The sequence below is a fragment of the Heterodontus francisci genome, unplaced genomic scaffold, assembly GCF_036365525.1.
Source record: "Heterodontus francisci isolate sHetFra1 unplaced genomic scaffold, sHetFra1.hap1 HAP1_SCAFFOLD_59, whole genome shotgun sequence".
Lineage (NCBI taxonomy): Eukaryota > Metazoa > Chordata > Chondrichthyes > Heterodontiformes > Heterodontidae > Heterodontus > Heterodontus francisci.
The window spans coordinates 10,141,901-10,153,777 of NW_027140758.1; the positions used below are offsets into that span (position 1 = coordinate 10,141,901).

The 11,877-nt window shown below is 43.0% G+C and overlaps 1 non-coding gene across 1 annotated transcript; it reads right to left on the reverse strand.

The window, feature by feature from the left end:
- Positions 1 to 3,730: 3,730 nt before the first annotated feature.
- On the reverse strand, positions 3,731 to 3,803 carry trnas-gga (transfer RNA serine (anticodon GGA)). The gene has a single exon. It is a non-coding gene; the product is annotated as a tRNA-Ser (tRNA).
- Positions 3,804 to 11,877: the final 8,074 nt, after the last annotated feature.

An 11,877-nucleotide genomic window follows, 5' to 3' on the forward strand; every position in this document is an offset into this window, starting at 1 on the left:
TCTTTGAATCCAGTTGTCTGGTCCTCAAGCCAGCTCCGTGTGGAAGTCAATTCCACCTTCTGCAAGGCTGAAACCAATAGATAACCTTATTCTAAAAATGCCAGCAGACCAGGGCTCGTCCGGGACTTGAACCTGGGATCTCTCGCATGTTAATTAACCATACTCCCAAAGCGAGAATCATACCCCTAGACCAACGAGCCACTGACAGGTCAGGCTTTATTAGCTGCTGTGGAATTTCACTGGAACCCCCCAGCCAATCATCCATTTTTTTCAGATCAAAGCAACATCCTGCAAATGCTGAAATAAAAACAGAAAGTGCTGGAAATGTTCAGCAGCTCTGGCAGCATCTGTGCTGTGAGAAACACAGTTAACGTTTCAGGGCACTCGCTTTTTGTTTCAGCCATCCTTTCAGACTGCTTCTGTCCATCCAATCTCACTTTCTATTCTATCCACATTCTAACCATTCACTACGTTGCTACATTTTTCATGAATTCCTCATTTCTTTTATTAATGACAATTTTGTATTTCTGGCCTTTGCTTCAGACACCACCACAAGTGGAATCATGTCTCCATCTACCCAATCAAACCACTTCGCTGTCTCCTCACATTGCAATGTTTCTTTAACCCTGACAGACTGTGGAGTTTCTGCTGCTTGATTGCAGTTCTTGCTTCCCGCCAGTAGATGTCACCTCACTCCAATACAGTGAAGTTTACAAATCTGAGAGAGACACAACAGGAAATAATTGTTCACATTATAGTGAATGTGTGGGATTTAGAAATACTAGGAGTGGAGACGAGTTATTATTGCACTCTGCTATTACATCTTTTATAATGGACTCCAGCATTTTCCCCACGACGGATGTCAGGGTAACCGGTATATAATTCGCTGTTTTCTTTCTGCCTCTTTTTTTAAATAGTGGAGTTACATTAACTCCCGTCCAATCCATTGGAACTGTTCCAGAGTCGATAGAATTTTGAAAAAAGACCAGAAATGCATCTGCTATTTAAGTACTCTGGGATGTAGATTATCAGGCCCTGGAGATTTATCGGCCTTCAATCCCATCAATTTCCCAAACATTCCCTACTAATACTGATTTCACACAGTTCCTCCTTCTCACTAGGCCCTATGTTCCCCAACATTTCTGGGAGATAATTTGTATCCTCCTTTGTGAAGACAGATCCAAAGTATGTATTTAATTGGTCTGCCATTTCTTTGTTCCCCATTATAAATTCCCCCGTTTCTGACTGTAAGGGGCCCACATTTGTCTTCACTAATCTTTTTCTCTACACATATCTATAGAAGCTTTTACAGTCAGTTTTTATGTTCTCTGCTAGCTTACTCTCATACTCTATTTCCCCCTTCTTAATCAATCCTTTTGTCCTCCTCTGCTAAATTCCAAACTGCTCACAATCTTCAGGTTTGCTGCTTGTTCTGGCCATTTGATATTTCTCCTCCTTGGATCTAATACTTTCCTTAATTTCTTTTGTAAGCCACAGTTGAGCCACCCTTCCTGTTTTACTTTTGCACAGACAGGAATGAACAATTGTTGTAATTCATCCATGCGCTCTTTAAATGCTAGCCATTGCCTGTCCACTGTCAACCCTATAAGTAACGTTCCCCAATCTATCATAGCCAACTCCCGCCTCATACCTTCATCGTTCTCTTTGTTTAGATTCAAGACCCGAGTCTCGGAATCAACTCTCTCACTCTCCATCTTAATGAAGAATTTTATCATATTATGGGCGCACTTCCCCAAGGGCCCCCACACAACAAGATTGTTAACTAATCCTTTCTCATTACACAATACCCAGTCCAGGATGGCCTGTTCTCTAGAGGTGTTATACACCTCTATCAATTCTCCACTCAATCTCCTTTGAGAAAGGCAGAATAATCCTAGCTTTTCCAACCTAACCTTGTAACTAAAATCCCCCATCCCTGGATCCATTCTGGTAAATCGCCTCTGCGTCCTCTCAAGGACCCTCACATTCTTTCTAAAGTCTGCTGAGCAGAACTGGAAGCCACACTCCAATTGGGGCCTAACCAGAGTTTTATAATGGTTCAGCATAACTTCCCTGCTTTTGTACTCAATGCCTCTATTTATAAAGCCCAAGATCCCATATGCTTTGCGAACCACTCTCGCAATATGACTTGCCTCCTTCAAAGATTGATGCACATGAACCCCAAGTCCCTCTATTCCAGAACACTCTTTAGAACTGTGCCATTAAGTATATATTGCCTCTCCCTATTCCTTATGCCAAAATACATTACCTCACACTTGTCACTTTTAAATTCCATCTGCCACCTGTCTGCCCATTCTGCTAGCCTATCACTGTCCTGTTGCAGGCAGTTCATATCATCTTCACTGTTTGCCGCTCCTCCAGGTTTGGTGTCATCGGCATATTTTGAGATTCTACTCTGTATTCCAAGATCCAAGTCACTTACCTTGAGCAAAAAAAACAGTGGTTCTAGCACTGACCCTTGGGGAACACCACTGTCAACTATCCTCCAGTCTGACAAAGAACCATTTAATAAGACTCGCTGTTTTCTGTCCTTAAACCAATTTTCTATCCAATTGGACACTGACCCTCCTGTCCCACGAACCTCAATTTTGTTAACCGCCCTTTTATGTGGTACCTTGTCAAACGCTTCCTTAAAATCCATACAAACAACATCCACTGCATTCCCTTCATCAAGCTGCTCTGTTAGTTCATCAAAAAATGCAGTTAGATTAGTCAAGCATGAACTCCCATTTATAAATCCATGCTCACTCTCCTTAATTAACTCGAACCTCTCCAAGTGACTGTTGATTTTATACCCTGATTATTCTTTCTAAAACCTTACCCACCGCTGCTGTTAATCTAACTAGCCTGTAGTTACCCGGACTGTCCTTACACCCTTTCTTGAATAAGGGTGTCGCATTTGCCACTGTTTAATCCTCTGGCACCTCCCCTGTATCCAGGGAAGATTGGAAGATTATAGCAAGCCCTTCCGTTATCTGCATCCGCATTTCCTTTCGCAACCTGGGATGTGAGCCATCCGGACCAGGTGATTTATCTTCCCTAAGCACAGCCAGCCTTTTTAGTACCTCCCTCTCTCAATTTGTACCCTCTCCATTGACTCTACTTTCTTCACTTCAACTGATATTTTGTCAAAATCCACTTCCTTAGTGATCACTGATGCAAAGTACTCATTAAGTAGATTAACATTGCCCTGCACCTCTAAGCTTATATTATCCTTTTTGTCCCTAATAGGCGCGACTCAACCTCTTACTACCCACTTATCATTTACATGCTGCACGAAGATTTTTGGGTTTCCTTTCATGTTGACTGCCAGTCTATTCTCATAGAAATAGAGAATAAGCAAATATAGAACATGTAAGTATTTCCCATCCTTGATGAGGTGGAATTTTTTATGTTGTGTGTGGTAATGTCTTGGCCCACGAGTGTGGTGGAAGCAGAGACAATCAATGATTTGAAAAGGAAATTGGATGGATACTTGAAGGAAAGAAACTTGCAGGAGGAAAGGGATCGAGCTGGTGAGTGGAACTGACTAGATTGCTCCGGGGAGAGCCAGCATGGACGTGATAGGCCAAATGACCACCTTCTGTGTTGTAAATGACTCTGTGTTGTTTCTCAAATTCAATCCAATGGGGCTTGGGAAATAATCTCAAAGTAAATTGTGCAACTGGAAAATCAGAACCAAGGCAAGGGACGCATAAGGAAGCAAAATTGCTAAAACCCGGGAGTGAACCAGGGACCTTTAGATCTCCGATCTAACACTCTCCCAACTGAGCTATTTCAGCCCTGCATTAGCAACGGCTTGGTGTCCTTGTTTTGGAAGAAAATACATACATTGAAGTTTTCCAAAAAATTAAAGAACACAACATGTGAGTAATATTCCCCATTGCTTTCTCAGTAGTGATGGATTGTGAAGCGGGAGACAGCCAGAAGTGCCACTGAGCCGCACAGACACCGAGCTGAGAATGAAATGAGATCAAATTCAATCTTTCATAGTGAGATGCTGCTGAGAGGTAAGAGTCCTGAATCAAAGCGAGACTTGCTCATTTCAAACACTCCCTGTACTCTCTGCTCATGAAGCCTTACAAAAGGGAAAAACAGAATGGCACTCAAACTCACAACCCTGCCATTAAAAGTCTCATATTCGACTGACAGAACTGTCACTTCTACTCGGTCTCTTATTGGATGGATGCAACTCCAACGCAGGGGTGGCATTCAAATCCTCCCATGGGTCCACATGTCAGACTGAGTTCCATATTGTCGACTCAAGCAAAGGAAATCTGCTCACTTCCAAAACTATCAGCGAATTGAAGCTGATTACAATCAACATCATCAGAGGTAAGAACTACCTGGTGAAAGAAGACACCCTGAAGAAGGATCCACAATTATTCAAAGGCATCGACAAAGTGAAAAGCAAGAAAATCGATGAGTCAATGCAAGCCAAACAACAGAAACACTGAAGAATTCCATTCCATTCCAGTCCAGAACCCAGTCCTGTTGTTTTTGGAGTCAGGTCACGATTACAGCAACAACTTTATATTCCCACTTGGCTATCTGGACATTTAGTTAATTACAATTTTGTCGACAAGCTCTTTGAATCCAGTTGTCTGGTCCTCAAGCCAGCTCCGTATGGAAGTCAATTCCACCTTCTGCAAGGCTGAAACCAATAGATAACCTTAATCTAAAAATGCCAACAGACGAGGGCTCGTCCAGGACTTGAACCCGGGATCTCTCGCATGTTAATTAAACCATACTCCCAAAGCGAGAATCATACCCCTAGACCAACGAGCCACTGACAGTTCAGGCTTTATTAGCTGCTGTGGAATTTCACTCGAACCCCCCAGCCAATCATCCATTTTTTTTCAGATCAAAGCAACATCCTGCAAATGCTGAAATAAAAACAGAAAGTGCTGGAAATGTTCAGCAGCTCTGGCAGCATCTGTGCTGTGAGAAACACAGTTAACGTTTCAGGGCACTCACCTTTTGTTTCAGCCATCCTTTCAGACTGCTTCTGTCCATCCAATCTCACTTTCTATTCTATCCACATTCTAACCATGCACTACGTTGCTACATTTTTCATGAATTCCTCATTTCTTTTATTAATGACAATTTTGTATTTCTGGCCTTTGCTTCAGACACCACCACAAGTGGAATCATGTCTCCATCTACCCAATCAAACCACTTCGCTGTTTCCTCACATTGCAATGTTTCTTGAACCCTGACAGACTGTGGAGTTTCTGCAGCTTGATTGCAGTTCTTGCTTCCCGCCAGTAGATGTCACCTCACTCCAATACAGTGAAGTTTCCAAATCTGAGAGAGACACAACAGGAAATAATTGTTCACATTATAGTGAATGTGTGGGATTTAGAAATACTAGGAGTGGAGACGAGTTATTATTGCACTCTACTATTACATCTTTTATAATGGACTCCAGCATTTTCCCCACGACTGATGTCAGGCTAACCGGTATATAATTCGCTGTTTTCTTTCTGCCTCTTTTTTTAAATAGTGGAGTTGCATTAATTACCGACCAATCCATTGGAACTGTTCCAGAGTCGATAGAATTTTGAAAAAAGACCAGAAATGCATCTGCTATTTCAAGGGCCACTTCCTTAAGTACTCTGGGATGTAGATTATCAGGCCCTGGGGATTTATCGGCCTTCAATCCCATCAATTTCCCAAACATTCCCTACTAATACTGATTTCATACAGTTCCTCCTTCTCACAGGACCCTATGTTCCCCAACATTTCTGGGAGATAATTTGTATCCTCCTTTGTGAAGACAGATCCAAAGTATGTATTTAATTGGTCTGCCATTTCTTTGTTCCCCATTATAAATTCCCCCGTTTCTGACTGTAAGGGGCCCACATTTGTCTTCACTAATCCTTTTCTCTACACATATCTATAGAAGCTTTTACAGTCAGTTTTTATGTTCTCTGCTAGCTTACTCTCATACTCTATTTCCCCCTTCTTAATCAATCCTTTTGTCCTCCTCTGCTAAATTCCAAACTGCTCACAATCTTCAGGTTTGCTGCTTGTTCTGGCCATTTTATATTTCTCCTCCTTGGATCTAATACTTTCCTTAATTTCTTTTGTAAGCCACAGTTGAGCCACCCTTCCTGTTTTACTTTTGCACAGACAGGAATGAACAATTGTTGTAATTCATCCATGCACTCTTTAAATGCTAGCCATTGCCTATCCACTGTCAACCCTTTAAGTAACGTTCCCCAATCTATCATAGCCAACTCCCGCCTCATACCTTCATAGTTTTCTTTGTTTAGATTCAGGACCCGAGTCTCGGAATCAACTCTCTCACTCTCCATCTGAATGAAGAATTTTATCATATTATGGGCGCACTTCCCCAAGGGCCCCCACACAACAAGATTGTTAACTAATCCTTTCTCATTACACAATACCCAGTCTCGGATGGCCTGTTCTCTCGAGGTGTTATACAGCTCTATCAATTCTCCACTCAATCTCCTTTGAGAAAGGCAGAATAATCCTAGCTTTTCCAACCTAACCTTGTAACTAAAATCTCCCATCCCTGGATCCATTCTGGTAAATCGCCTCTGCATCCTCTCAAGGACCCTCACATTCTTTCTAATGTCTGCTGAGCAGAACTAGAAGCAACACTCCAATTGGAGCCTAACCAGAGTTTTATAATGATTCAGCATAACAACCATGCTTTTGTACTCAATGCCTCTATTTATAAAGCCCAAGATCCCATATGCTTTGCTAACCACTCTCGCAATATGTCTTGTAACCTTCAAAGATCGGTGCACATGAACCCCAAGTCCCTCTATTCCAGCACACTCTTTATAACTGTGCCATTAAGTATATATTGCCTCTCCCTATTCCTTTTGCCAAAATACATCACCTCACACTTGTCACTATTAAATTCCATCTGCCACCTGTCTGCCCATTCTGCTAGCCTATCACTGTCCTGTTGCAGGCAGTTCATATCATCCTCACTGTTTGCCACTCCTCCATGTTTGGTGTCATCGGCATATTTTGAGATTCTACTCTGTATTCCAAGATCCAAGTCACTTACCTTCAGCAAAAAAAGCAGTGGTTCTGGCACTGACCCTTGGGGAACACCACTGTCGACTATCCTCCGGTCTGACCAAGAACCATTTAATATGACTCGCTGTTTTCAGTCTTTAAAACAATTTACTATCCAACTGGACACTGACCCTCCTAATCCATGAACCCCAATTTTTTTAACCACCCTTTTATGTGGTACTTTATAAAATGCTTTCGTAATATCCATATAAACAACATCCACTGCATTCCCTTCATCAGTATTCTCAGATAGTTTATCAACAAATGCAGTTAGGATTCGTCAAGCATGAACTCCCATTGATAAATCCATGCCCACTCTCCTGAATTAACTCAAACCTCTCCAAAGGACTTGATTTTTTTCCCTGACCTGTTGACCTCATGCTGATAGCAAGCTCACCATAGAGCATGTTTTTGGCAATGTGACGGTCATCCATTTGGCCCAGTCAACAGAGTCACCGCTGACTCAAGAGGGCAAACATGCTGCGGATCCCTGCACGCTGGTGTACTTCCGCATTCGGCACTCTGTCCTGCCAGGAGATGCCCAGTATCCATCTGAGGCAGTGGAGGTGGAAGCTGTTCAGCCGCTTTTTTTGGCTTGTATAAGTTGTTGATGCTTCTCTACTATAAAGGAGGGTGCTGAGAACACAAGCCTGGTACACGTGGAGCTTTGTATTTTAGGTCAGTTTGCTGTCGGTTCACACTTGTCTTCTCAACTTTGACATGACAGCTGCAGCATTGGCAATCCTGGTGCTGATTTCAGCATCAAGGGCCAGATTGCTGGTGATTGTTGATTGAAGGTATGTGAAGCTGTTGACAACCTCCAAAGTGAGGTTGTCGATGTTGATGGAAAGTGGAGTCTCGACGTCCTGGCCCGTAACTTTCATCTTCCTGATGCAGATTGTCAGTCCAAACTCTTTGCAGGCCAGGGAGAACCGATCTACAAGCTGCTGTGACTGAACTTCATTATGGGATGTCAGCACAGCATCATCAGCAAATAGCAACTCACAGACTAGGAATTTACCCACTTTGGTCTTGGCGCACAGTCTTGCCAAGTTGAACAGCTTGTCGTCAGCTCTGATGTGCAGGTGAACACCTATATCTGAGTAATTGAAAGTGTACAATAGCAGCATGGAGAAGAATATGCCAATTATAAAGGATGTGATAACTAGACAGTTCGAAAATGATGACATGATTGGGCAGAGTCAACATAGATTTATGAAAAGGAAAACAGGTTTGAAAAACCTGTTGAGATTTTTGAGGATGTTACCTATAGAACAGATAAAGGAGAACCAGTGGATGTGTGGTATATGTATTTTCCTTTGGTAAGGTCCCACACAGGAGGTGAGTAAACAAAATTAGAGCACATAGGCTTGGGGATAATATACTGATATGGATTGAGAATTGGTTAACAGACCGAAAACAGAGAGCAGGAATAACGGGTCCTTCTCAGGATGGCAGGCTGTTACTATTGGGGTACTGCAAGGATCAGTGTTGGAGCCACAGCTGTTAACAACCTATATAAATGATTTGGATGTGGGGATTAAATGTAATATTTCCAAGTTTGCAGATGACACAAAGCTCGATGAAGTGTGAGTTGTGAGGAGGATGCAGAGAGGCTTCCAGGGGACCTGGAGAGGCTAAGTGAATGGGCAAGAACATGGAATATAATGTGAATAAGTGTGAAGTTATTCACTTTGGTAGAATAAACAGAAAGACAGAGTATTTCTTCAATGGTGAGAGGTTGGGAAGTGTCGATGTCCAAAGGGACCTGGGTGTCCTTGTTCCTGAGACACTAAAAGCTCTTGTGCAGGTGCAGCAATCAATTAGGAAGGCAAATGGTATGTTGTACCCACACGAGGGGTCATGAGTACAGGAGTAAAGATGTCTTGCTGCAATTGTCTCGAGCCTTGGTGAATCCGCACTGGAATATTGTGTACAGTTTAGCCTCCTCATCTTATGAAGGATACACTTGCCAAAGGGGGGTGTGAAACAGAGGGTCAACAGACTAATCTTTTTTTTGCATTTATTTCATTTCATCTCAGTTTGTTCAGTTTGCTTACCTACTGTTTTTTTTCAGGTTTGTACTTCCTGCTGTTCAATATTCAGTCCATTAACACCTAATCTGTACTAATGCTTTGTCTTTCAACACACCATTAACATATTGTTTGCCTTTGCTGCATGACCTTTTGGTCAGCTATGTGGCCTTGTCCGATCTACACCTTCTCCTTTGTTATCTCTTGCCCCACCCCCACCCCACTTGCTTATAACCTGTGACTTTTCTAATATATGTCAGTTCCGAAGATGGGTCACTGACCTGAAACGTTAACTCTGCTTCTCTTTTCACAGATGCTGCCAGACCTGCTGAGTGGTTCCAGCATTTCTTGTTTTTATGTCACCAGACTAATCCCTGGGATGGTGGGATTGTCTTATGAGGAAACTAGGCCTGTATTCCTTAAAGTTTCGAAGAATGAGAGGTGATCTGATTGAAACTGACAAAATTCTTACAGGGCGTGACAGTGTGGATGTAGACAGGATGTTTGCCCTGGTTGGTGAGTCTAAAACCAAAGGACATCGTCTCAGAATAAGGAGTAGGCCATTTAAAACTGAGATGGGTGGAATTTCTTCACTCAGACGGTGGTGAATCATTGGAATACTGTGCCCCAGAGGGCTGTGGCAGCTCAATCATTGAGCATGTTCAAGACAGAAATTGATAGAAATCTTGATACTCATGACATCAAGGGATATGGGGATAGCACGGGAAAAGGGCTTTGAGGTAGATGATCAGCCATGATCGAATTGAATGACAGAGCAGGCTCGACGGGCTGAAATGCTTACTCCTATGTTCCTCTGTTCCTAAGAGAGTTGGCGCCAGCGCGCAGCCCTGCTTTACCCCACTGCTGATCTTGAAAGCGTCTGATGTTGCTCCATTGTAACTGATGGAACTGTGCATGTTCTCGTTGAAAGAAGAGATAATGCCCAAGAGGTCAGGAGGGCAGCCTGTGTTCCATTGCAGTTTGAAGAGGCCGTCTCTGCTGACAAGATCAAAGGCCTTAGTGATGTTGACAAAAGTGTGTGAGGCTCTGTGGCGCAATAGATAGCGTGTTGGGCTTCTAAATAATGATTGAGACGATGTTCAAAGGTTGTGGGTTCAAGTCCCACCAGAGTCAGATTTTGGACCAGAAACAGAGGAGCACAACGGAACAACAAATGAAGAAATGCGCCAAAAGCACAGACTCGGAGCCAGAGCGAGAGAGAGAGGAGCAGAGCAGGGGAAAAAAAATCGAGGAGTGACGTCACAATGGAGAGGGAGAGCAGAGAAACAGAGAGCCGCTGGGGTGAGGATGCAGGATTTGGTTCTTTCTTTGGTGCAGTGGAAGGAGCTGTTTGGTGAGGATCTGGTAAGCTGTGACATCACAGGCAAGCAGGTAGTTGATTGGTTTGGAAGAACCGACCTGCTTGATGCGCATCTGGTAAGTGATTAAGATCCATTTTAGTCCTTACGTTTAAAATAGTAAACAAACTAGTGGTAAGTTTAATAAAATGTGCAATAAAATGAATAATTGAATAAAATATTTAAGTAGTTAATTGAAACACGTTAAGGATGACAGGACAGGTGATGTGTCACAGCTGCAGCATGTGGGAGTTCCTGGATGCCAGTGTGATCCAGGGCAAACACGTCTGCAGTAAGTGTTTGCGGCTCAAAGAGGGAGAAAAAAGGAATGTAGTGGTAGTAGGGGACAGTATAGTAAGGTGGATTGACTCTGTTCTCTGCAGCAAAAGCAAGAGTCCAGATGGCTGTGTTGCCTGCCGGTGCCAGGATTCAGGACATCTGCTCAGGGCTGGAGCGAAACATACAATGGGAGGGGGAGTATCCAGTCGTCGTGGTCTATGTCGGTACCAAAGACATAGGCAGGACAAGGATAGAGGTTCTGCAAAGTCAGTATGAGGAACTAGGCACCAAATTAAGAAGCAGAACCTCAAAGTTAATCATCTCTGGATTATTACCTGAGCCATGTGCAAATTGGCATAGGACAAATAAGATTAGAGAAAGTAATGTGCGGCTGAAAGACTGGTGTGGTAGTAGTGGGTTCTGGTTCGTGGGGCATTGGCACCAGTACTGGGGAAAGAGGTGGCTATACCGTTGGGACTGTCTACACCTGAACCGTGCTGGTGCCGGTGTTCTAGCGAGCCACATAACGAGGGAAGTAGAGACGGTTTTAAACTGAATAGTGGGGGCAAGGGATCAAATTTGGGAAGATATGGTGAATCAAGGAGGAGAGACAAGGCAAGAGAGAAAGGTATAAATATGGGAAATGATAAACAGACTGTGACAGGAAGGGACAGAATGTACAAATCTAAGAGTAAATCGACAGATGAGGCTAGAGGTGACAAAAATAATAAAAGGACAAAACTAAATGCTCTGTATCTGAATGCATGGAGCATTTGAAACAAAACAGATGAACTGGGAGCACAAATAGAATAAATAAGTACGATCTGATAGTCATTACAGAGACATGGCTGCAGGGCGACATAGATTGGGATGTGAATATTGGAGGTGACATGGCATTTTGGAAGGACAGGAAGCTAGGAAAAGGTGGCGGGGTAGCTCTGTTAATTAATGATGGTATTAGCGTAATAGAGAGGGATGACCTGAGTTCTGGAGATCAGGATGCAGAAGCAGTTTGAGTACAAATGAGAAATCATAAAGGCAAGAAGTCACTTGTGGGAGTGGTGTACAGGCCACCTAACATTAACCACACTGTCGGATGGGATATAAAGGAAGAAATAATGGCAGCT